We start from the raw sequence: 25344 nt of genomic DNA on the forward strand, positions 1-25344 counted from the left end.
CCTCTAATATCTACACCATAATTTCGCCCTTGCCTCATGGTGTTCATCACTGCCTTTCTAAAAGTGCAAATGAAGGTCCTTACTACACCCCCTTCTCCCTTCATCCCTCTCTCCCTCCTTTTCTCCTAATGGAACCCTAAAGCGTCCTCCTGTTGACTACATTTCCACAGTGACGTAGGAGTCTACATACATAATCCATGTAGGTGATGCTTTTCGATGAATGAGTGCCCCCTCCCATCCCCTATCACTAGTACTATGGCTTGTCTATAAAAACAGAACGCTGGGAGAGACAACTGAATTTCACGGGTAGGCTATCCATGATGCAAGTGGGAATGCATGTGGATAAAACAGAGAAGCTGTCACCGATTATAGATGATCTGATCTTCTGATATTCATAATGATGATGCACTTACATTTCAAATAGTAAACTACGATCATAAAGAGAAGCATCGTTTTCAGTAGAATGTGGTCGGTTTCTACACAAGATGGGTAAGTTGTTTATTATTTTTAGTGTTTATTGTTTGCATAATATTTTATTTTTACTGTCAGTTAAAATAGTTTGTCAACCACGTGTTAAACAACAAAAAAATAAAAATAATACACGCGTGTTTAAATCAAGAAGACTGTAATTCGCACGCAAAAACTACTTTATTTCTTCGTCCGAGCGTTTTCCTGAAACTACGGTAGATATAGAGGCTCATCTTTACTGCAGTGTGAGTCACTTTGGCGCACATGTGCAGTGACAGTTGATAAAAAAAGGCGAATGTCCTGCGTGTACGCTGACTGCATGTTAACCAGCCAGCCAGCATCCCAGCCTGACCGCAGATAGCAAATCAATCACCAGTTGATGCGAGTTTAGGCTATCTGTGTGAAACCCTGCCATCCATTCCCAATATTCAGAGTAGGCTACCACTTCGGTCTTGTTCAAAAGGTAAAATAGGCTAAACAGGAGATTGAGAGAAATGACAGACACGACAGAATCACATCAGAATATCACTGAGTGCATCATCTTATGTCATTATACCCGTCTATCGCTTAGGTATTAAGGGACTCTCTTCATCTCTTCGCCAGCTATTTTTTTCATGTTGAAATGGCATCGTGACGCGTTCTCGAGCTGAACTCAATTCTGCGTCATCCCTGCGCACACGGAGACAACTTCCAATCACCCATCAGAAGCCATTAAAGAGACAGCGCGAGGCGAGAATTGGTCCAGCAGCAGGAGGGCGAGCTCAACTCATCCTGCTCAGCTTGAGTAGAGCGCGGGAGATGGGGGGGGTCCTTTGAAATCTCCCCGAGGTACTGTTCTCCTCGTTGCTGGATTCTATCCACACGGGGTACAAATGATATGACATTGTAGGCTACTCAGAAGACAAAGTCCCTGTCTATGCTCCAGCGAAAATTCCATTTGATCCTAGCTGTCCGTGGTGCTGAAATTAGTTACCTAGCCTCTTGCTACTAAAACATTCAATTTCTTCCCGAGAAAATAAACGAGTCTGTCCTGTAGGGAAACAAAAAATAGGCTACTCGGTCTGACCATTTGGAGGTGGTGCTGAAAGACTAGTACTCTCTTGCCACAGTGTGTTGAAACAAGAGGTGGTCAACCTTGTACCTGACTCCTGAATATTGAGATAGGAAATATAGGTTAATAAGACAATAAACAAGCTACTTAATTCTTGAAAAATAACAATTAGACACAGACTCTTAGACAACAGACGCATGCTGGTGTTGATACAGGAAATATACGCTAATAAGACAATAAGCAGGCTATTTATTTCTTGAAAAATAACAATTAGACTCTTAGATAACAGACTCATGCTGGTGTCCTACTGTTCCCGTTCTTATTTGGCCAAGTATCACTTCCGTCTGATCGTTGAGAGTTTTAGCTTTTGATTAGAAAATGGATTTGGCCAGCGGTGCCCGTCAACATGCCCAAATAGGAACAAACGGGCAAAGCTATCGAAAAGAAGGTGAGCATTTATGGAGGCGCTTACTGTTCTCGTAACAAAAACTTGGCCAGAGGTTCTCTGTCAGTGGGAGAATCTCAATTGTATACTCCTCGTGTTATCTCTCCTCGCCTACTTCTCAAAACCCATTGGAGGAAAAGGTCAGAGGGGCAGGATATCTGGCTTTCGCATACACTGGGTTTTGACAAGGAGGCGAGGAGTATGCAATTTAGATTCTCCCAGTGCGAATGACACTGGGAGAATCTCAATTGCATACTCCTCGCGTAGGCATAGGTCAGCACCTTGGACAGTGACACAAAATAGCTCTAAAGTCGCCGAAAAGTCAGAGTGTTGTTGTCATTTATGGTGTGGGAGATGTAATGTTATAGCTTTGAGTTATTTCTCTTGTATCTTCTTAGATAAACCTTTATTGGAAAATCAGTAAAAAAAACAAATACAATAAATATCATTGAACTTTCAAACCATTGAGTCTAAAAAGATAATATAAGATAATGTGGGCATCTTGGTCATTAGTGGTTCACTACGATGCTGTCACATAACACATTCTCTAGGTCAGACAGAACAGGAGCTCTGGCCAGAGTTGGCCAAGACAACTCCAACAGCACCACTAAAACACTTGAAGCTGTAGAACAGCCTATGGGCATAAGTGTCAGGGCCAGAGCCAGTACCCTTATACATCCCGGTTGTTGACTTGACGTCAGTATGACAGTGTTACTAAATAGAAAGCTTGCATAACCCCCACCAATCCCCCCTCTGTCCCTCCATCCGTCTATATCCTTCGGCTGGCTGAGTCAGTCTAGATCATCTGCATGGCAATCAATACTCTAAACACTCCGGGCCAAGTGGGCCATGTCTGCATACCAAATGGCACCCTATTCCCTATATAGTACACTACCTTTGAAAGTAGCGCATTATGGAGGGAATATGGTGTCACCTGGGACGCAGGCCATGTCTGTCATCATGGACTATAGCTAGTGTTGATCCCTAGGCTACAGTGGCCCATCGGCCCGTTGGCCCCCGGTCACAGCTCTGTCTCATGTCATATGATCTGATTGAGTATGACTCATGACGTAGAATGGACCACCATCATCTCTCATCTCTATGAAGTATAAAACTGATATGCAGCGACCTGTGTATTAATTCAATTGCACAAAAGAAGGATGTCAGCTGGTGCTTGTAATCTGATGCCTACAATAGGTCTTGTCAGTGTTGTAACAAAATATTCCCCCCCTCCTCCCCCCACAGCATAGCTTTTTAAGAATGTCTTCAAGCTTATTTCTAAACTATCGAAAGTATCAACAAGTGTGCAATTGATAATGTTGCATGCGTTTACGTTTTCGTTCCTATAGATTGTGATATTTCAGATGTAGAAATGCAATGTGACTGCTATTACAGTCAGTGCATCAATACCTTGGCTCTAGACTGCTTACTGCTTAAAACTCAGTGAAACTACAGTAACAGTCTACAGTCATGGCTACTGATGTCTGGCAAATCTCTACCCGGTCCACCCCACTGGCCCATTCAGCTGTCTTCATGTGTATCTTTTGTGGATTGAGTGTCAAAGACAGAGAGCTAACGTGTAGGAAGATACAGTGTGAAGGTTCTACTGCAAAGCCCTACTCTACAGTCTGTGGGGTCCCTCCACACACCAACAAGCCAATCCTCATTCACCATGTGTTTCCACAGCAAATCCCGTTCTCTTGCTGTCTCCATGGTGACCGTGGCATTAGATTGTTACTGTAGCAACAGCACCACTGGTAACAGTCTACAGCCATGGTCGCTAGGGGGCAAACCTGCATCACTTTGACAGGGGTGTGTAAGGAAGGCTGTGTGATGAGTTCGTCAGAGAAAGACTGGATACGTCTAAACACCTGCAGTGACCTTTGAACTTTGACATTATGGGTATATTCTTTGAGATTACGAGGTTGTGATGAGGGCACAGTGTTTGTTACCAGCACTTTGGTGCAAGGGCTGACTTGGGTAACAAGTCTGTTTAGAATACTGTGATTTGCTAATGGAGCAAACAAGAAATGTAGAGATATTTATTTAGATAAATACATGGCTCTGTTCAGGACAAACTGACATTTCAGCAGTTATACAGTGCAGAAAGATCCCAGCCCATTTGCAGTAGCATAATACAGGACATTGATCCCCCAGGCCTGTGGAAGAGAACAACGTGAACTTCATGACTTGTGCATGATGACAGTGGTGTTATCTGCATGCTGATGTGTTCTGCCTATTGAGATATTACCCTCAATCATTCAAGGATCCGTCACAAATACAAATAAAACACATATCCTTGAGTGGAGATGAGAAAGGTCCCATGATCTGAGATGAAGGAGATCCCTGTAGTAAGTGGGTGTTTATCATCAGAGCACAGCCCTGGGTTAAGTACAGACCTATAGGCTAAAGATGAAAGACATTGTGAAGCACAGGGAGTACACATTTATTTTTCACCAGCCCACATAAGCCCTAGAAGGAACAGACAGAGCAGTTCTGTAGAATACAGATCACTTCAAGAGCTACATTCTTCAAGTATGTATTTTTTGTTGTCTGCAGATAATTTTCTGACTTCTTTCTTTTTAGGTCATCACTTTTCTGCTGTACAGGTGGCTCTATCTGATCTTCTATTTCCTACTTTCTCTGGTTGTCCGGCTTTTTCTTTACCTAAAAGCAACACAGTTTAATAGAAATAAATGCCATGTATGTATTCAATTAGCATTTTCTAAAATGATGAACATGCATTTTGTCTTCGGCTCTTTCATTACTCCTGTTGATTTCTGTCTGCTTTGGAGTAATGGCATATACCGGTAACTGCCAAAATAACAGAAACACTTGAGTAAATGAGGGATGCAAAGTACAGTCGTGGTCAAAGGTTTTGAGAATGACACTAATATTAATTTTCACAAAGTCTGCTGCCTCAGTTTTTATGATGGCAATTTGCATATACTCTAGAATGTTATGAAGAGTGATCAGATGAATTGCAATTAATTGCAAAGTCCCTCTTTGCCATGAAAATGAACTTAAGCCCCAAAAAACATTTCCACTGCATTTCAGCCCTGCCACAAAAGGACCAGCTGATATTACATTGACATTTACATAATTTAGCAGACGCTCGATATCATGTCAGTGATTCTCTCGTTAACACAGGTGAGAGTGTTGACGAGGACAAGGCTGGAGATCACTCTGTCATGCTGATTGAGTTAGAATAACAGACAGGAAGCTTTAAAAGGAGGGTGGTGCTTGAAATCATTGTTCTTCCTCTGTTAACCATGGTTACCTGCAAGGAAACACGTGCCGTCATCATTGCTTTGCACAAAAAGGGCTTCACAGGCAAGGATATTGCTGCTAGTAAGATTGCACCTAAATCAACCATTTATCGGATCATCAAGAACTTCAAGAAGAGAGGTTCAATTGTTGTGAAGAAGGCTTCAGGGCGCCCAAGAAAGTCCAGCAAACACCAGGACCGTCTCCTAAAGTTGATTCAGCTGTGGGATCGGGGCACCACCAGTGCAGAGCTTGCTCAGGAATGGCAGAAGGCAGGTGTGAGTGCATCTGCACGCACAGTGAGGCGAAGACTTTTGGAGGATGGCCTGGTGTCAAGAAGGGCAGCGAGGAAGCCACTTCTCTCCAGGAAAAACATCAGGGACAGACTGATATTCTGCAAAAGGTACAGGGATTGGACTGCTGAGGACTGGGGTAAAGTCATTTTCTCTGATGAATACCCCTTCCGATTGTTTGGGGCATCCGGAAAAAAGCTTGTCCGGAGAAGACAAGGTGAGCGCTACCATCCGTCCTGTGTCATGCCAACAGTAAAGCATCCTGAGACCATTCATGTGTGGGGTTGCTTTTCAGCCAAGGGAGTGGGCTCACTCACAATTTTGCCTAAGAACACAGCCATGAATAAAGAATGGTACCAACACATCCTCCGAGAGCAACTTCTCCCAACCATCCAATAACAGTTTGGTGACGAACAATGCCTTTTTCCAGCATGATAGTTATCACTTTTGCCTTATGGCAAGGTGCTCTAAGTGGCTCGGGGAACAAAACATCGACATTTTGGGTCCATGGCCAGGAAACTCCCCAGACCTCAATCCCATTGAGAACTTGTGGTCAATCCTCAAGAGGCGGGTGGACAAACAAAACCCCACAAATCCTGACAAACTTCAAGCATTGATTATGCAAGAATGGGCTGCTATCAGTCAGGATGTGGCCCAGAAGTTAATTGACAGCATGCCAGGGCAGATTGCAGAGGTCTTGAAAAAGAAGGGTCAACACTGCAAATATTGACTCTTTGCATAAACTTAATGTAATTGTCAATAATAGCCTTTGACACTTATGGAATGCTTGTAATTATACTTCAGTATACCATAGTAACATCTGACACAAATATCTAAAAACACTGAAGCAGCAAACTTTGTGAAGACCAGTACTTGTGTCTTTCTCAAAACGTTTGACCACGACTGTATATGCCCCCATCCACAGGGCATGAGTGGTCACTGAATGGTTTGATGAGCATGAAAACGATGTAAACCATATGTCATGGTCGTCTCAGTCACCAGATCTCAACCCAATTGAACACGTATGGGAGATTCTAGAGCGGTGTTTGAGAGCGTTTTCCACCACCATCAACAAAACACCAAATTATGCAATTGAAGGTGCATTGAAGCTGTTCTGGCGGCTCAACACCCTATTAAGACGCTTTATGTTGGTGTTTCCTGTATTTTGGCAGTTACCTGTATATAATGCGTCTCAGAGTAGGAGTGGTGATCTAGGATCAGATCACCTCTTATTCATTGTGATCTAAAAGGCAAAACTGATCTTAAATCAGCACTACTACTCTGAGACGCTTGATAAATAGGGCCCTTGATAGGATCAGCATTACGTACACCTGTAGATGTGGTGTGAACATCCTCCCAAGGCTGCTAGACAGAGTGCATTCCTCATCAGTGAGAGTGGCCCTATTCCCTGTACTGTAAGAGGCTACATGCTGATGCTCCACTCTGACAGCACATAAAGTCTTACTGTTCAGAGAGGAGGGCTCAGACTGGTGGTGGAACAGACAGACAGGGGAACCAGGGGGTTGATGAGTACCAATTCGTCCTACACATACACTATATACAGTGGGGAGAACAAGTATTTGATACACTGCCGATTTTGCAGGTTTTCCTACTTACAAAGCATGTAGAGGTCTGTCATTTTTATCATAGGTACACTTCAACTGTGAGAGATGGAATCTAAAACAAAAATCCATTGTCAAGGATTCTGATGCGACGGTGTGGTGGAATCAAGTGCAGGACACAGGAGCTCAGTCAAACTTGACTTTACTGGCAAAGCACAAAAATACACGGGTAAACTAACCCGGAGGTAAACAATACGCAACAGTGCGTAAAATACAAAACCCGACTACGCACGAACAACAGTGCGACGGTAAACAAGCGTCTGTCCCAAACAGTCGAACATCAACAGACAGGAAAACAATCACACACAACACCTGACAAACACAACGAGAACTTATAGGACACTAATGACACTAAACGATAACAGGTGTACAATACCAGACCAGAACAAACGAACATAGAAACATACAACGGTGGCAGCTAGTATTCCGGAGACGACGAACGCCGAAGCCTGCCCGAGCAAGGAAGAGAGGCAGCCTCGGCCGAAACCGTGACATCCATAAAATCACATTGTATGATTTTTAAGTAATTAATTTGCATTTTATTGCATGACATAAGTATTTGATCACCTACCAACCATTAAGAATTCCGGCTCTCACAGACCTGTTCGTTTTTCTTTAAGAAGCCCTCCTGTTCTCCACTCATTACCTGTATTAACTGCACCTGTTTGAACTCGTTACCTGTATAAAAGACCTGTCCACACACTCAATCAAACAGACTCCAACCTCTCCACAATGGCCAAGACCAGAGAGCTGTGTAAGGACATCAGGGATAAAATTGTAGACCTGCACAAGGCTGGGATGGGCTACAGGACAATAGGCAAGCAGCTTGGTGAGAAGGCAACAACTGTTGGCGCAATTATTAGAAAATGGAAGAAGTTCAAGATGACGGTCAATCACCCTCGGACTGGGGCTCCATGCAAGATCTCACCTCGTGGGGCATCAATGATCATGAGGAAGGTGAGGGATCAGCCCAGAACTACACAGCAGGACCTGGTCAATGACCTGAAGAGAGCTGGGACCACAGTCTCAAAGAAAACCATTAGTAACACACTACGCCGTCATGGATTAAAATCCTGCAGCGCACGCAAGGTCCCTCTGCTCAAGCCAGCGCATGTCCAGGCCCGTCTGAAGTTTGCCAATGACCATCTGGATGATCCAGAGGAGGAATGGGAGAAGGTCATGTGGTCTGATGAGACAAAAATAGAGCTTTTTGGTCTAAACTCCACTCGCCTTGTTTGGAGGAAGAAGAAGGATGAGTACAACCCCAAGAACACCATCCCAACCGTGAAGCATGGAGGTGGAAACATCATTCTTTGGGGATGCTTTTCTGCAAAGGGGACAGGATGACTGCACCGTATTGAGGGGAGGATGGATGGGGCCATGTGTCGCGAGATCTTGGCCAACAACCTCCTTCCCTCAGTAAGAGCATTGAAGATGTGTCGTGGCTGGGTCTTCCTGCATGACAACGACCCAAAACACACCCAGGGCAACTAAGGAGTGGCTCTGTAAGAGGCATCTCAAGGTCCTGGAGTGGCCTAGCCAGTCTCCAGACCTGAACCCAATAGAAAATCTTTGGAGGGAGCTGAAAGTCCGTATTGCCCAGCGACAGCCCCGAAAACGGAAGGATCTGGAGAAGGTCTGTATGGAGGAGTGGGCCAAAATCCCTGCTGCAGTGTGTGCAAACCTAGTCAAGACCTACAGGAAACGTATGATCTCTGTAATTGCAAACAAAGGTTTCTGTACCAAATATTAAGTTCTGCTTTTCTGATGTATCAAATACTTATGTCATGCAATAAAATGCAAATTAATTACTTAAAAATCATACAATGTGATTTTCTGGATTTTTGTTTTAGATTCCGTCTCTCACAGTTGAAGTGTACCTATGATAAAAATTACAGACCTCTACAAGCTTTGTAAGTAGGAAAACCTGCAAAATCGGCAGTGTATCAAATACTTGTTCTCCCCACTGTATATACACACAAAAGTATTTTGACACCCCTTCAAATTTGTGGATTCAGCTATTTCAGCCACACCCGTTGTTTACAGGCGTATAAAATCGAGCACACAGCCATGCAATCTCCATAGACAAACATTGGCAGTAGAATGGCCTTACTGAAGAGCTCAGTGACTTTCAACGTGGCATCGTCATAGGATGCCACCTTTCCAACAACTCAGTTCGTCAAATTTCTGCCCTGGTCAACTGTAAGTGCTGTTATTGTGAAGAGGAAACGTCTAGGAGCAACAACGGCTCAGCCGCGAAGTGGTAGACCACACAAGCTCACAGAATGGGACCGGCAAGTGCTGAAGCGCATAGCGCGAAAAAATCGTCTGTCCTCGGTTGCAACACTCACTACCGAGTTCCAAACTGCATCTGGAAGCAATGTCAGCACAAGACCTGTTTGTGGGGAGATTCATGAAATGGCTTTCCATGGCTGAGCAGTCGCACACAAGCCTAAGATCACCATGCACAATGCCAAGCATCAGCTGGAGTGGTGTAAAGCTTGCCGCCATTGGACTCTGGAGCAGTGGAAACGCGTTCTCTGGAGTGATGAATCACGCTTCACCATCTGGCAGTCCGACAAGAACACTATCTTCCCCAATGCATAGTGCCAACTGTACATTTTGGTGGAGGATAAATAATGTTCTGGAGCTGTTTTTCATGGTACGGGCTAGGCCCCTTAGTTCCAGTGAAGGGAAATCTAAACGCTACAGCATACAATTACATTCTAGACGATTCTGTGCTTCCAACTTTGTGGCAACAGTTCGGGGAAGGCCCTTTCCTGTTTCAGCATGACAATGCCCCCATGCACAAAGCGAGGTCCATACAGAAATGGTTTGTCGAGATCGGTGTGGAAGAACTTGACTGGCCTGCACAGAGCCCTGACCTCAACCACATTGAACACCTTTGTGATGCATTGGAATGCCAACTGCAAGCCAGGCCTAATCGCCCAACATCAATGCCCGACCTCACTAATGCTCGTGGGTGAATGGAAGAAAGTCCCCACAGCAATGTTCCAAAATGTAGTGGAAAGCCTTCCCAGAAGAGTAGAGGCTGTTGTAGCAGCAAAGGGGGGACCAACTCCATATTAATAACCATTATTTTGGAATGAGATGTTCGACATTGCAGATGTCCACATACCTTTGGTCATGTAGCGTACCTTCAATAAGCTGTATAACACCTACCAATCATTACAACGTATTGTGGTTGCGTCCCAAATGGCCCTCTATGGGCCTTGCCCCTGGTCCAAAGTAGTGCACTATATAGGGATGCAGCTGTAACAAAGTGAATGGCAGTAGTATCTTCTTTCCAGTCCTGAGATAGGCTGACCTTTCATCAGACTGAGGGGCACGACAACCACATGGCACTAATACTAATGTCTACTAGGGATTCCCTGTGTGGACTCTTCAGACTTCACTTAGGGGTTGTGTGTGTGTGTGTGTGTGTGTGTGTGTGTGTAAAGGCTGGGAAAATCATTCTCCAATGATTATTATTACTACGGCACTGTACCAGTTAACACTATGTCATGTCAGCACATCAATATTGCCCTAAAGACACAGTTTGTCACTGAGGAGATTAAGTGTGAAAGAGAGTGTGAGGAAATGATTGAATTAAAGAGAAACTATGAGAGAAGAACAACACAGACAATGAAGCAGTCTTTTTCTACAGGTATTTAAAAGCACTAGTTACAGAGAGAATCCATGGCAGCCTTGTGCTGGGGTGGCATTTGGCAGGCTGATAAGAGACAGGCTGACCTCCCACACAGAATTACTCATATCTTTACAACACTTAATCTTTCTCCATCAAAGCCTTTTATCCAACCTCCTTCCTTCGCATTCCTATCTATTCTGCCCATGCCCACACACATTCTGCCCACACCCACACAGACATGAGCTTTATATCACATTAACACTTACAGATCCCGGTGGAGCTGAAAACACTGAGTAATCATTAACAATTATGACAATAAACTTCCCCCTTAGTTAACTTACAGCACCATCTGACTGTATGCTGATGATACATGTGTATTAATTATTTGGAACTGAAAGGCTAGAAGTTAGGCCTAGATGATCCTTTTATATTGTATTCTTCCTTGATCTCTCGTTGATCAGTGTCAACTGACATATCTTACCACTGAACTCCAGTCTAATTCCATTCTTCCTTCCTCCCCTCAGGAATGCCCACATTCAGCTGTTTGTTTTCCTGCCAACGTGCCAAAGGCCTCACCCAGCCCTCAGCCTCCCACATCTCCCTGTCCCCAGCCTGTGGTCTCTGGTTGTGTCTCAAATGGCACCATAATCACTACATAGTGCACTACATAGGGAATCGGTTGAGATTTGGGACGCAGCCTACATTCTCAGTCTTTAGGTCTGCAGCCAGAGGGCCAGATGTGGCAGCAGGATACAGTAGAGTTGTTCTGCCAAGGCCCTGCCAGCCCTGCCCCAGGGCCTCATGGAGATATCACCACACACACGCGAGAGGCTTCAATCACTTTGGGCACAGTGTGCCATATAACATTAGGGAAAGTAGACAACACTGGATAGTATTATATAGTCATGGTCAAACGTTTTGAGAATGACACAAGTATTGGTCTTCACAAAGTTTGCTGCTTCAGTGTTTTTAGATATTTTTGTCAGATGTTACTATGGTATACCGAAGTATAATTACAAGCATTCCATAAGTGTCAAAGGCTTTTATTGACAATTACAATAAGTTTATGCAAAGAGTCAATATTTGCAGTGTTGACCCTTCTTTTTCAAGACCTCTGCAATCCGCCCTGGCATGCTGTCAATTAACTTCTGGGCCACATCCTGACTGATGGCAGCCCATTCTTGCATAATCAATGCTTGGAGTTTGTCAGAATTTGTGGGTTTTGGTTTGTCCACCCGCCTCTTGAGGATTGACCACAAGTTCTCAATGGGATTAAGGTCTGGGGAGTTTCCTGGCTATGGACCCAAAATGTCAATGTTTTGTTCCCCAAGCCACTTAGTTATCACTTTTGCCTTATGGCAAGGTGCTCTATCATACTGGAAAAGGCATTGTTCATCACCAAACTATTCGTGGATGGTTGGGAGAAGTTGCTCTCGGAGGATGTGTTGGTACCATTCTTTATTCATGGCTGTGTTCTTAGGTAAAATTGTGAGTGAGCCCACTCCCTTGGCTGAGAAGCAACCCCACACATGAATGGTCTCAGGATGCTTTACTGTTGGCATGACACAGGACCGATGGTAGCGCTCACCTTGTCTTCTCCAGACAAGCTTTTTTCCGGATGCCCCAAACAATCGGAAAGGGGATTCATCAGAGAAAATGACTTTACCCCAGTCCTCAGCAGTCCAATCCCTGTACCTTTTGCAGAATATATGTTTTTCCTGGAGAGAAGTGGCTTCTTTGCTGCCCTTCTTGACACCAGGCCATCCTCCAAAAGTCTTCGCCTCACTGTGCGTGCAGATGCACTAACACCTGCCTGCTGCCATTCCTGAGCAAGCTCTGCACTGGTGGTGCCCCGATACCGCAGCTGAATCAACTTTAGGAGACGGTCCTGGTGCTTGCTGGACTTTCTTGGGCGCCCTGAAGCCTTCTTCACAACAATTGAACCTCTCTCCTTGAAGATCCGATAAATGGTTGGTTTAGGTGAAATCTTACTGGCAGCAATATCCTTGCCTGTGAAGCCCTTTTTGTGCAAAGCAATAATGACGGCACGTGTTTCCTTGCAGGTAACCATGGTTAACAGAGGAAGAACAATGATTTCAAGCACCACCCTCCTTTTAAAGCTTCCAGTCTGTTATTCTAACTCAATCAGCATGACAGAGTGATCTCCACCTGTGTTAACGAGAGAATCACTGACATGATGTCAACTGGTCCTTTTGTGGCAGGGCTGAAATGCAGTGGAAATGTTTTTTGGGATTAAGTTCATTTTCATGGCAAAGAGGGTCTTTGCAATTAATTGCAATTCATCTGATCACTCTTCATAACATTCTGGAGTATATGCAAATTGCCATCATAAAAACCGAGGCAGCAGACTTTGTGAAAGTTAATATTTGTGTCATTCTCAAAACTTTTCACCAGGACTGTACATCATACAGTGGCAATCTATTTTGACAGCAATACTCTTAAATTTAGACTGAGTATGCTTACAATCATATTATTTCCACTGTAGATGAGATACAACATTAGAAATGCTGCCACAAATGCCATGTTAACATACCAATGCAGCACAAAGAGATGAGCTCCACAGCATACTACATCATTACTACCCCTAATCACACAGTCTCACCCACATAATTAACAACCACGTCTCCAAAATTCACCTGTCAAAAGAACCAGATCCTCTTCTTTGTAGTGATAGAATATTCTAAATGGAATATTCCAGAAGGTGTGGAGGGACAGAGACCTTGGGCTGACCATTACCCTCAAGACAGGGCAGTAGCCTGGCTCTTTTATACAGTCTCTGCCACGCCTGCTCTCTTCCAGCCCTGGCTGGCCCAGTCACGTGGACATCATCTGGAGTTCACACACATAGCCTCCAAGTCACTTTGGGGAGAAAAAAGCACAAAAACAAAGTTGCACAATGCCCTCCTCCCTCCCTCTCCCCTTTGTTGCTGTGCAACTGGTCACAACATTTTTATTTTTTATTTAAGATCTTCTGTCAAAACAGCAAAAGTGTGTCTGTTTGTAGATCTGTTCATATGTCTGTGTGAAAGAAAATAACTTTAACAACACCGGAAAGAGAAGGATGACAAAATGAAAGAGGTGGAGCTCATAAGCAGTCATAAGCAGCCATAACCCCTCTATAACCTCACCCTGGCCAATCCTGCCCTCGGGACAGGAAACGGGGAGCTGCTGGCAGAAGAAACGTGATGGCAAAAACATTTGGAGAGAGAGGGAGAGGGGGATGGATGCCAAGGGAGATGGAGGAGAGTGGAGTCACATTCCCCACACATCTGGAAACAATTACACACACTGAATACAAAAAGCACACAGGGTTCTTGGAAGGACACCCCCAAGCACACTCACCCGCTACACTGCCATACGAAACACTCTGATAAATAATTCCCTCATGAGCTCTGGTGATTTAGCAGCACAATCAGATTGGGGCTATAACACAATGGCTTTGCAGAGAGCTCCACCTAGTGGCCACTGCCTCCCACTACAGCTATGTTCTAATGAACCAGTGGTGCAATAAGTCTGAAACAATACATTACATTTCAGTCATTTAGCAGACGCTCTTATCCAGAGCAACTTTCAGTTAGTGAGTGCATACATTTTTTTTTTATATACCGTTTATACACTTCAGACCAAATGTGTTGACTTTTCTCACATAGCATGTTTTTCTGCTTTTGGCCATTTATGTGCATTGGATCAGTCTCTGTGGAAGGCAAGTCTGAGAGCTGAGGTGGTGCAAATACTTGGGTTAGTTCAGTAACCAAGAAACACAAGCAAATTGTTTGAAACAGAGGAAGTACTACCTAGACATATTGATTTAGCATGCTCATTTCTGTCTCCATTTGAAAACATTATTCCCTGCCTGTGCTTAATAAACACATCCCAGTGCTGTGGTAAGGTACAGTGCGATAGTGGTCATGTTTTCAAAGATGTAGCTAGGGATTCTCTGTGGGTAGGGCTCCATAAAATAAATTAGTAAACAGCTAAGAGACACTAGAGAGGGTGTTCTGAGTTCGGCTTTGCAATCCACAAAGGTTTACTCAGCTAAATTAAGTTAGCTATTTTCTCCGCAAATCCTACAAGCATTAGATTGTTTATTTTGCTGTTGAATGCAATCTCCTGCCAAATCCCCACCTCCCAATATATCAATAATACATAAACTGAAAGAAAACAGTGCTTTCCAATGGTTCTATTCAAACCAACAAGACAACAGCCAGCAAACAAACACCTTTATAAACACACTAGCTAGCCTTGTGAGGGAAATGTTGAGGTGTCGAGTATGGCGTAATGTGATATTACATACAGTGACGTAGCAAGTTACCCAATACAACATGGAGGACCTGGGCATCTGGTGGGACCAGCAGCATCTAGCACCTTTGTCTGTGTTTCAACAGATGTGGCTGTGACTGATCTCAGTAGAAGCTGCAGCACAGCAGGCCATGCCAAAGGAGCGCCTTGTGACATCAGAGGGGTGCCGTATGTGTGACATCAAAGAGACTATGGTAGATCACCTAGAGAGATGTACTCAGGGAACCAGCCTAGCTCAGGCCACATCACACACAGCTGTCAATCATCTCTAGTGAGTCAGTCAGAGAATGTTCCATTGACAGACTCCGGTCATTAGTAAATGATGAGTGGAGAGGTAGTCGTGACTGACTAATACACAGCCCGAACCAGGAACTCCTGTCTGACACACTTCTAATTGCTACTGCATGGTAGACATGTTGGTTAAAATACAGCAGCATAGCAATATATCTCCACACGTTCCATTGTTTCTTCCATTTTGAATGAAATCATGTTATTATATATTTTTTTATTGTTAAACTTGACAAATGCAATACATACATTCCGTCATTTCAGCATAGTTTTATGTTGATTATTAGTCGGAGATTTAAATGAGTCATTATAGTGACAAGATCAGTATGAAGAGGGTGGGGAAGTTAACGTGAATGTCTGATTGAATTTCTAATCTCTTCATTGTTACAAAGTATTTTTTATACATATAATATAATAGAAAGAAAACAAGCTTGAAATGGCAAGGAACAGCATGTCTCATCTTTTGACCATATATGCATTCTCTTCTTCAATAGTCTGTGGGTTAACAGTGTAAAGTGGTTGGCAGCTTCCTCCTGTTCCAGGGATAAGTGTCTTGTATTTAACCAAAGCCACCCACATCCACTGGCATCTCACGCAACCAACTCAGGGCCATCCTTCTACATTCTTCTCTCTTTATTACCCACACACACCAACTTATTCTCCCATTCTCCTCCCTCTCTTTCACACAAAAATATACATGAATGAACACCCACTCACATGCATTCCTGCAGTCATTCATCCCCTTCATACACAAACATACCTTGCCTCAGTTTCTCTGTGCTCAACACATACACACTCACAAAAGGTAACAAAACTTAGATGCAGTATATCAGAGGTGAAGTGTCTCTGGTTCTCTGTGCTGCTCTCTGATTCCTGGGGGAGGTGTGGTGTTGAGCAGGGCTCAGAGTGAAAGCACTCCTGTGGGTGGTAAATAGACTCACTCCCCTCTAGGCTGGCCTGGCTCCAACCGATAGCCATGATAAGAGCTGGTTGGCAGCCAGCAGGGGAGGTGGTGTACGTGTCATTCTCCCTGACAGCCACAAGGGGCGCACTGGTTCTGTCCACACTGTTTAGACTGCTATGAGGGAGCGGATGGAGGGGCTGGCTGTGAGCCAATCTTCTGTAGGGAAACAGTGGGAGAGGGTTAACATTTGGAACTGTGACAGTACCTACCGCTGATAGTACCTACCCCTGATACGTTTAACATGTGTGGTCAGATGACAAGAAAACTCACAAGGAATGTTCATAGCGAGGAAATATTAATCCAAAAGGGAATGCATACATTTGACTGTTCACATTTACAAGTAATTGAACAGAATTTATAACAGTGTCAGATATGTAACGATGAATCAACACAAATCAAAGAAATTAAAAAATCATGAAATGTGTCCTGTTGTCAGTGTAGCGCTGGGTGTTATCATGCTGACGTGCGTCTCTCAGTCAGCTCTTCCATATAGGCTATGTGACTGACACACACACACGTGGTTTCATTTCCTGCCCATGTCATTCATCTTCAGCCCTACTCACCTGTGTCTGTTTACGGGCGGGCCGAGCTGGTTGGTTGTCGGGGTGGTTGGGCGCCCATGGCCCCAGACTCTGATTGGAGTAGAAGTCCATGGGGTACACCTCCTGCCAGCCCACTTGCTGCAGAGCCACAGCTGCCTGGTAGAGGAGGGGAGGGGAGGGGAGGGGAGGGAGGGAGAGGAGGGGAGGGGAGGGAGAGCAGAGGAGAGAGGAGACAGAGGTTAAACAGAGATTACCACACAGACAACACAACCAAGACAGAGGGCTTCCAGCACTCCATTGATTTGTCCTGTCCTGTCCTTTTACTGCAGCCCATCATACTGTACATAGCTCATAATCAGGGTCTGGGGCCAGTTCCATTTCAGTCCTTTTCCATTGAGAACATCTATAAGATTTAATTCCTGAGCTGCCTATAGTTGTAATCAAGGTTTTATTTTCAATTCATGATTTCAGTTTCTATTCATTTCCACAAATTACTGGACTTGGTATGGCTTTCCCTGACATTGGTATGTCATTGAGGTAGGGAGTGGGCTGATGGAAAAGGCAGAAGCATTGGGTGAGAAGGAACAGTAGCTGTATGGAGCACAGCACTGTTCAGAGAACGATGGGACAATGTCTGACTTCTCACACACGCCAGACAGGTGTCAAAATATTGAGTGTGGATGACAAGTGTGGATGTCACTTTATTTCTACCTACCTAACTGTGTCTGCTTTTCAAATGGCACCCTATTCCCTTTATAGTGCACTATATAGGGAATAGGGTGCCATTTAGGACGCTCCCACTGTAGTGTAACTGTACTGTAACTGTGCTGCAGAGCAAAACCATATGTTGGAGAGGAACTAACACACAGTGCCTTACCATGTGCGTGACTTTGAGCCAATGATTCATACTGGCTATGTTCAGCGTTAGTGAACATTAAGATATAGAGATATAAAGAGAATTCATATATAATACAGACGATTTTCCAATTATCTCTATTCATATCAATCACAAATTGTTCTCTCTCTCTCTCCCTCTCTCTCTCCCTCTCCCCCTCCCTCTCTCTCTCCCTCCCTCTCCCCTCTCCCCCCTCCCTCCCTCTCTACCCCTGCTCCCTCCCTCCCTCCCTCTCTCTCTCCCCTCCTCCCTCCCTCCTTCCCTATCTCCCCCTGCTCCCTCCCTCCCTCCCTCCCTCTCCCCCTGCTCCCTCCCTCCCTCCCTCCCTCTCCCCCTGCTCCCTCCCTCCCTCCCTCCCTCTCCCCCTGCTCCCTCCCTCCCTCCCTCCCTCTCCCCCCTGCTCCCTCCCTCCCTCTCTCTCTCCCCGTGCTCCCTCTCTCCCCCTGCTCCCTCCCTCCCTCTGCTCCCTCCCTCTTCTCCCTCTCCTCCCTCTCCTCCCTCTCTGTGTAAACTAGCTGCTCCTGCTAATCCCTCTGCTGACAGGAGGCAAGTGTGTCTTATTGACTATAAATATAACATGAGACGCTCTGAAAATAACCACTGCTCCCTCATATCTCTCTCTTCCCTCTCTACCTCATCTCCCCAGCTCCTAACGCCACAGAGGAAAGCGGGGCACACAGATACAGTCTATTAGCAGCGATGACAAGAGGTGAATTATCAAACGTACACACCAACACAGACGGCGCAAATCATTTATATGTATTGATAGCATCTGAAAAAGGGATGTCAGGGAAGCCAGCCCACATTTGACTAGAAAGCTTCTGAACACAAATTGACATCAGGGAGGGATCTTATTACTGGGTGAATCACAGTCACACACCGTCTATAGTATTAGTCAATATCATAGCAGCAGCATAGGATTGGACATGTAAACAGTGCATTATCACAGATATGGAATGTACTGACCTTGGACCATAGCTTAAAATAGGACCATGATGATCATCATGCTAATGCTCACACAAGGGGCACATTTCCCATTAGGAAACTAACCTAATATCTATGTAAACTGTACATTTTAAGCATATGACTCATTTCTAAACAGTAATGACTGATAGTGCTTACATTAAAACCTCTTCATGTCTCTAAAATGCAGCCCACATCATATTCACACCCCTGTGCTTGTTATCACTGTGCAACTAATGTCTGTCTTAAGGGATGCACTACCTCAGCAGGAGTACACAAACAAACATTTGCTTATCAGATCCATCTCTTTCTAGTTAGAAAAACAAGATACAGCTGGGATGCTGTGTGGCGAGGCCACCAGCGGGGGGATCTGGTCTACTGTGCTGTGAGTGTACACTATAGTCAGTCAGTCAGTCAGTGAGAGAGAGAGAGAGCGAGAGAGCAACAGAGCTGAGAGACAGAACATAGGGGCTCCTACTGCAGAGCTGTCTCCATGCCTGCCTGCCTGCCTCTCTCCCCAGTCCCATCCAGCCTGCCTGCCTCTCTCCCCAGTCCCATCCAGCCAGCCTGCCTCTCTCCCCAGTCCCATCCAGCCAGCCTGCCTCTCTCCCCAGTCCCATCCAGCCAGCCTGCCTCTCTCCCCAGTCCCATCCAGCCAGCCTGCCTCTCTCCCCAGTCCCATCCAGCCAGCCTGCCTCTCTCCCCAGTCCCATCCAGCCAGCCTGCCTCTCTCCCCAGTCCCATCCAGCCAGCCTGCCTCTCTCCCCAGTCCCATCCTGCCAGCCTGCCTCTCTCCCCAGTCCCATCCTGCCAGCCTGCCTCTCTCCCCAGTCCCATCCAGCCAGCCTGCCTCTCTCCCCAGTCCCATCCTGCCAGCCTGCCTCTCTCCCCAGTCCCATCCTGCCAGCCTGCCTCTCTCCCCAGTCCCATCCAGCCAGCCTGCCTCTCTCCCCAGTCCCATCCAGCCACATTTATCACAGGGTACGAGTTCCTACACAACACTGCCTGCTCCAAGGGAGAAAAGTAATCTGAAGTGTGTGTGTGTGTGTGTGTGTGTGTGTGTATGCGTGCGTGTGCACGCTCTTGTCCTCCTTTGATAGTCAATGACAGCAGCAGACAGTGTGGATCGTGGCGAGCTGTTGTAAGCCGTCTGTTTACCTCATAGGGAGACAGCAGGGGTTTGGAGAAGGCTTTGCCCCAATCAATGGAGAGACGTGGGCAAGTGATCTGAACCCACCTGCAAGGAGAGAGAGAGAACATCAGAGAAAGAGTGAGAGTCAGAGAGAGAGAGAGAGTGAAAGAGAAAGAGAGAGAGAGAGAGATTGCATTAAAGAGGCAGTGCACATCTCAGATAGCAGGGTGGGTAGGCGCATGATGTGAATCCTTGCTGCTGCATTGGGCTGCAGGCAGCTCTGCCTCCACCTGATCTCCTGCATATGTTAGAGGATCTGTCCTGATTCACTCTAAACACAAAACACACTCTGCATTCATTCATCATACCAGGGGGAGAAAGGAAGAATGCTGAGAGGAGACAGGGGGAACACAAGCAGGGAAAAAGGGAGAGGTGTGAGAGGAGGAGAAATGGAGGGAAGATAAGTAGAGGTTAGGTGAGCTCCAGTAAAAAAGCTTCACTAGCCCAGTCTCCACGGAGCTAGCCTACATAGCAAGACAGACAGAGGGGAGGGGGGCTGTGAGTGTGTTAGAGAGGGAGAGATAAAGAAAGATAGAGAGAGGGAGGGGTGATGGAAAAGAAAGGCGAGGGGGGGGAGGGATTGGCAGCGAGACGTGTTTATTTTAGTGATTGTGTGAGTGAAGGATGAGGGTGCAAACAGCTGGGGGGAGATGATGGGAGGAGGGAGGGGGGAGGGGGGTGAGGCAGAGCAGGGTTAAAGGGGTTAGCTTTCACAAATCAATGCTATCCACAGCTCCATCTCCACGGTGACAGCCCCTCCCTGTACTGCCTATCTCCAAAGACAGACAGCCACCAGTAATACACCAGACACATTTATGGATTCAGCTGTATTCACATGGACACGGTGAGGAATGAGAGCACACACATCTTGGTAGATTTCAATACAAATATATGGATTCAGAATCTGTGCACAACTGTACAGAAAGGTGGGGAGGGAGAAAGACGCTAGCTCTAAAACACTGCATCGTGCTACATCTTCAGGGATACTATCACAAGTTTAATGTCAACTGCTGCAAAAGTGTATATCTCTGCATTCTCTCTCTCGCTCTCTCATCATATAGTTGCTTCCTTGAACAGTAGAATTGATTGGGGCTTCACCTTAACCACTGGAGCCCGCCCTGCTCTCCTCGTCTCGGTCACGATTAACTCAAATATTCCAAACCCTCAGGCAAAACGCATGGCATTTTCTCATTTTTAAATCATAATACTTTTTGGGGGGAAAATATCTCCCAAAAAACTTGATGAATTAGTATTCACCAGTCTAATTTGGAAGGTAGATGAGTCAGATGTTTCCCCTGTAACGTTGGTCTCAGAGGAGGAAGTTGGAATGCTGACACCGAGTTCTGATTGGAGCAGAGCAGTAGTTCTGATATGACCTTTAGGTATTTTCAGACTCTTAGGCTGTGTCCAAAATGGCACCTACAGTGGGGAGAACAAGTATTTGATACACTGCCGATTTTGCAAGTTTTCCTACTTACAAAGCATGTAGAGGTCTGTAATTTTTATCATAGGTACACTTCAACTGTGAGAGACGGAATCTAAAACAAAAATCCAGAAAATCACATTGTATGATTTTTAAGTAATTAATTTGCATTTTATTGCATGACATAAGTATTTGATACATCAGAAAAGCAGAACTTAATATTTGGTACAGAAACCTTTATTTGCAATTACAGAGATCATACGTTTCCTGTAGGTCTTGACCATGTTTGCACACACTGCAGCAGGGATTTTGGCCCACTCCTCCATACAGACCTTCTCCAGATCCTTCAGGTTTCGGGGCTGTCGCTGGGCAATACATACTTTCAGCTCCCTCCAAAGATTTTCTATTGGGTTCAGGTCTGGAGACTGGCTAGGCCACTCCAGGACCTTGAGATGCTTCTTACGGAGCCACTCCTTAGTTGCCCTGGCTGTGTGTTTTGGGTCGTTGTCATGCTGGAAGACCCAGCCACGACCCATCTTCAATGCTCTTACTGAGGGAAGGAGGTTGTTGGCCAAGATCTCGCGATACATGGCCCCATCCATCCTCCCCTCAATACGGTGCAGTCGTCCTGTCCCATTTGCAGAAAAGCATCCCCAAAGAATGATTTTTCCACCTCCATGCTTCACGGTTGGGATGGTGTTCTTGGGGTTGTACTCATCCTTCTTCTTCCTCCAAACACGGCGAGTGGAGTTTAGACCAAAAAGCTCTATTTTTGTCTCATCAGACCACATGACCTTCTCCCATCATCCAGATGGTCATTGGCAAACTTCAGACAGGCCTGGACATGCGCTGGCTTGAGCAGAGGGACCTTGCGCGCGCTGCAGGATTTTAATCCATGACGGCGTAGTGTGTTACTAATGGTTTTCTTTGAGACTATGGTCCCAGCTCTCTTCAGGTCATTGACCAGGTCCTGCCGTGTAGTTCTGGGCTGATCCCTCACCTTCCTCATGATCATTGATGCCCCACGAGGTGAGATCTTGCATGGAGCCCCAGACCGAGGGTGATTGACCGTCATCTTGAACTTCTTCCATTTTCTAATAATTGCGCCAACAGTTGTTGCCTTCCCACCAAGCTGCTTGCCTATTGTCCTGTAGCCCATCCCAGCCTTGTGCAGGTCTACAATTTTAACCCTGATGTCCTTACACAGCGCTCTGGTTTTGGCCATTGTGGAGAGGTTGGAGTCTGTTTGATTGAGTGTGTGGACAGGTGTCTTTTATACAGGTAACAAGTTCAAACAGGTGCAGTTAATACAGGTAATGAGTGGAGAACAGGAGGGCTGCTTAAAGAAAAACTAACAGGTCTGTGAGAGCCGGAATTCTTACTGGTTGGTAGGTGATCAAATACTTATGTCATGCAATAAAATGCAAATTAATTACTTTAAAATCATACAATGTGATTTTCTGGATTTTTGTTTTAGATTCCGTCTCTCACAGTTGAAGTGTACCTATGATAAAAATTACAGACCTCTACATGCTTTGTAAGTAGGAAAACCTGCAAAATCGTCAGTGTATCAAATACTTGTTCTCCCCACTGTATGTAATGTACTACAAAAGTAGTGCAAGGGGCAGAAATGGCTAGAACTCTAATTGCTAGGGGTAAAATGTAGGGAAAATGGTTGTCAGCACAGCTTCAAGAAAACAGTCGCTATCAAACTAGGGATTTCGTGGATAATTGAGGTAAGACAGCAATTCTGCTCATAGATTATGCATGTATGAACTACACATTGACACATCCAGACCATAGCGGGAGGTTTAAAACATACTTTCTTAGTAGCCAAAGTACCGGAGCATGTCTTTAAGGCAAGCAATGAGTGGATGGGAGTGGAGGAGAGAGAAGCGAAGGATAGGAGCAGTTTAGGAGCAGTTTCTTAACAGATATGCCTGGGAGCATGTGTTGTGCCACGCTGGCTAGGCCCCCAGCACGCCACACAATTCCATTTACAGCCAATATCTGAGCTAAAATCTTCCTAAAGCACCGCATAGCCCTAACCACTGGGCATAGACAGAGAGATGGAGAAAGAGAGAGAATGAGGGAGAGAGGGAGAGACGCAGAGAAAAAGAGAAAGGGGGAGAGAGATGGAAGAGGAAAGACAGAGAGAGAGAGGTAAAGCTAACTCCAGTCACAGTCTATCTACTACAGCCACTGCCTCTGAATGTGTCCCCATTTCCCCTGTCCATTTACTAGCAGCACTCTGGGTATAAGGAAACAGAAAGCAGAGCAGGGTGCAATGCTGATGCCTATAGTCATGCACTGTGAAGATGACCATCAGTAAGTGAATAGAATCCTGATGACTCTCTGTGAATGGGGGACCCTGTAGTGAGCTGGGGTAGAGGGAGGACAGCCCGATAAGCAGACCTAATTGAAAGAGAGGGCAGGGGATGGGGGACCACACAGAGCACGCATCCCAAATGGCACCTAGTGCACTAAATAGGGAATAGGGTGCCAGTGTTCCCAGTGTGAACAAAGGCCCTGTCCCCGCCCTGCTACATTCACTTCTCTGCTCCATTAGCCCCAGTAACAGTTAGGATGCATCCCAAATGACACCTTATTCCCTCTACAGCAAACAGCTCTGGTCAAAAGTAGTGCACAATATAGGGAATAAGGTGCCATTTGGGATGCAGCCTCAGGCAGACCTCCTTCCACCTGCAAGGCTGCTGCCTTTCAATTATCCTAGCAGCCTGGACCAAGACAGGCAAAAACAATTAACCTCTTCTCGCTATCTCAGGAAAATGGTCACTTGAATAAAATAAAAAAGATTAAAACAGGAAAGTTGATTGGCATATGGATGAAGAGGAAATGCTGACGATTTGCGGTAAAATGGCATAACACATTGCAGGGTATTTGCGATCCAGTTGAGATAAGTGTGTGTGGGTGTGCCAGATATCTGCACAATGGTATAAAACCAGCCTGGGGACAGTCTAATTGCACACTTTAAAGTGTTCGCTAATGGTTACTCTGTATGTCGGAGTGTGTGTGTCACTAATGGGAGAGAAAGGCTGGGGGATGGGCCCTCCCTGCTGCACTGTGTGGGCTAATACACCTTCCCTCTCTCCCTCCCTTCTCTTTCTGCACTCCTCTCCACTCCTCTCCGCAGCCAGACTGCGCTGTCTTTGATTCTGTGCCCACAGGTAAGCACTGTCCCCAATGTGGGTTCAGAACACAAACAAAACTTTATTTCAAAAGGATGCATCTTGAAGTGTCTGGCTTTAAGACTTTTTTTGATTTCTATTTGTCTCCTGTAGGGTGTTTGTGTTTTTGTCAAACCCAGGAATCAATGGAGATAGAAACTCTCCACCAAAAGTAATTCCAAATACTGGAATTAGTAGGCTAAATAGAGGAAAGTTCAGATAATCCCAACCAACACTGAGTTAGTCCAGTGGTTAAAGTATCTGTCTAGGCTAGTCATCTCCTGCTGTGGGCCAATCTCACTCACCTTGCTGACCAATCCGGATTGCCTACCAAAAAAGGTCAATCTCATACACCTAACTAACAACCCCTTAGTCTCTCTTAAACCCTTTCATACACAGACAAAGATCCCACTAATGTATCATGCCTGCTTCTTTTAACCAGCTTTTTGGTACATCAAAGGGGTAGGGGAAAAAACACCATGATACAGCAAAAGCCACCTAAAGACCTAGTCACAATTCTTGCATTTTCACAGACCCTGTTCCCAAAATACAGGTATCGGGTCTGTGTAAACGGTTCTCTGCTTCTTTGCAAGTAAATTCATTAACACTTCCATTGTTTAACACCTCCCTAATTTGCAATGCAAACAGACCCCATGTTTAACAACACACCCATCCCAATTTGCCAGTTGTATAAAAGGGGTATACCTGCAAGAAAGTGGTAAATAATATACCACATCTTCTGTCTGAAATGGGTATTTCTGATCAGGCCATTAC

At 45.3% G+C, this 25344-nt stretch overlaps 1 pseudogene; it reads right to left on the reverse strand.

The window, feature by feature from the left end:
- Nucleotides 1-15620: 15620 nt before the first annotated feature.
- LOC121559853 overlaps nucleotides 15621-25344 on the reverse strand; it is a 70523-nt pseudogene continuing 60799 nt past the window's right edge.

Source organism: Coregonus clupeaformis, chromosome 5, assembly GCF_020615455.1.
Source record: "Coregonus clupeaformis isolate EN_2021a chromosome 5, ASM2061545v1, whole genome shotgun sequence".
NCBI classification, from domain to species: domain Eukaryota; kingdom Metazoa; phylum Chordata; class Actinopteri; order Salmoniformes; family Salmonidae; genus Coregonus; species Coregonus clupeaformis.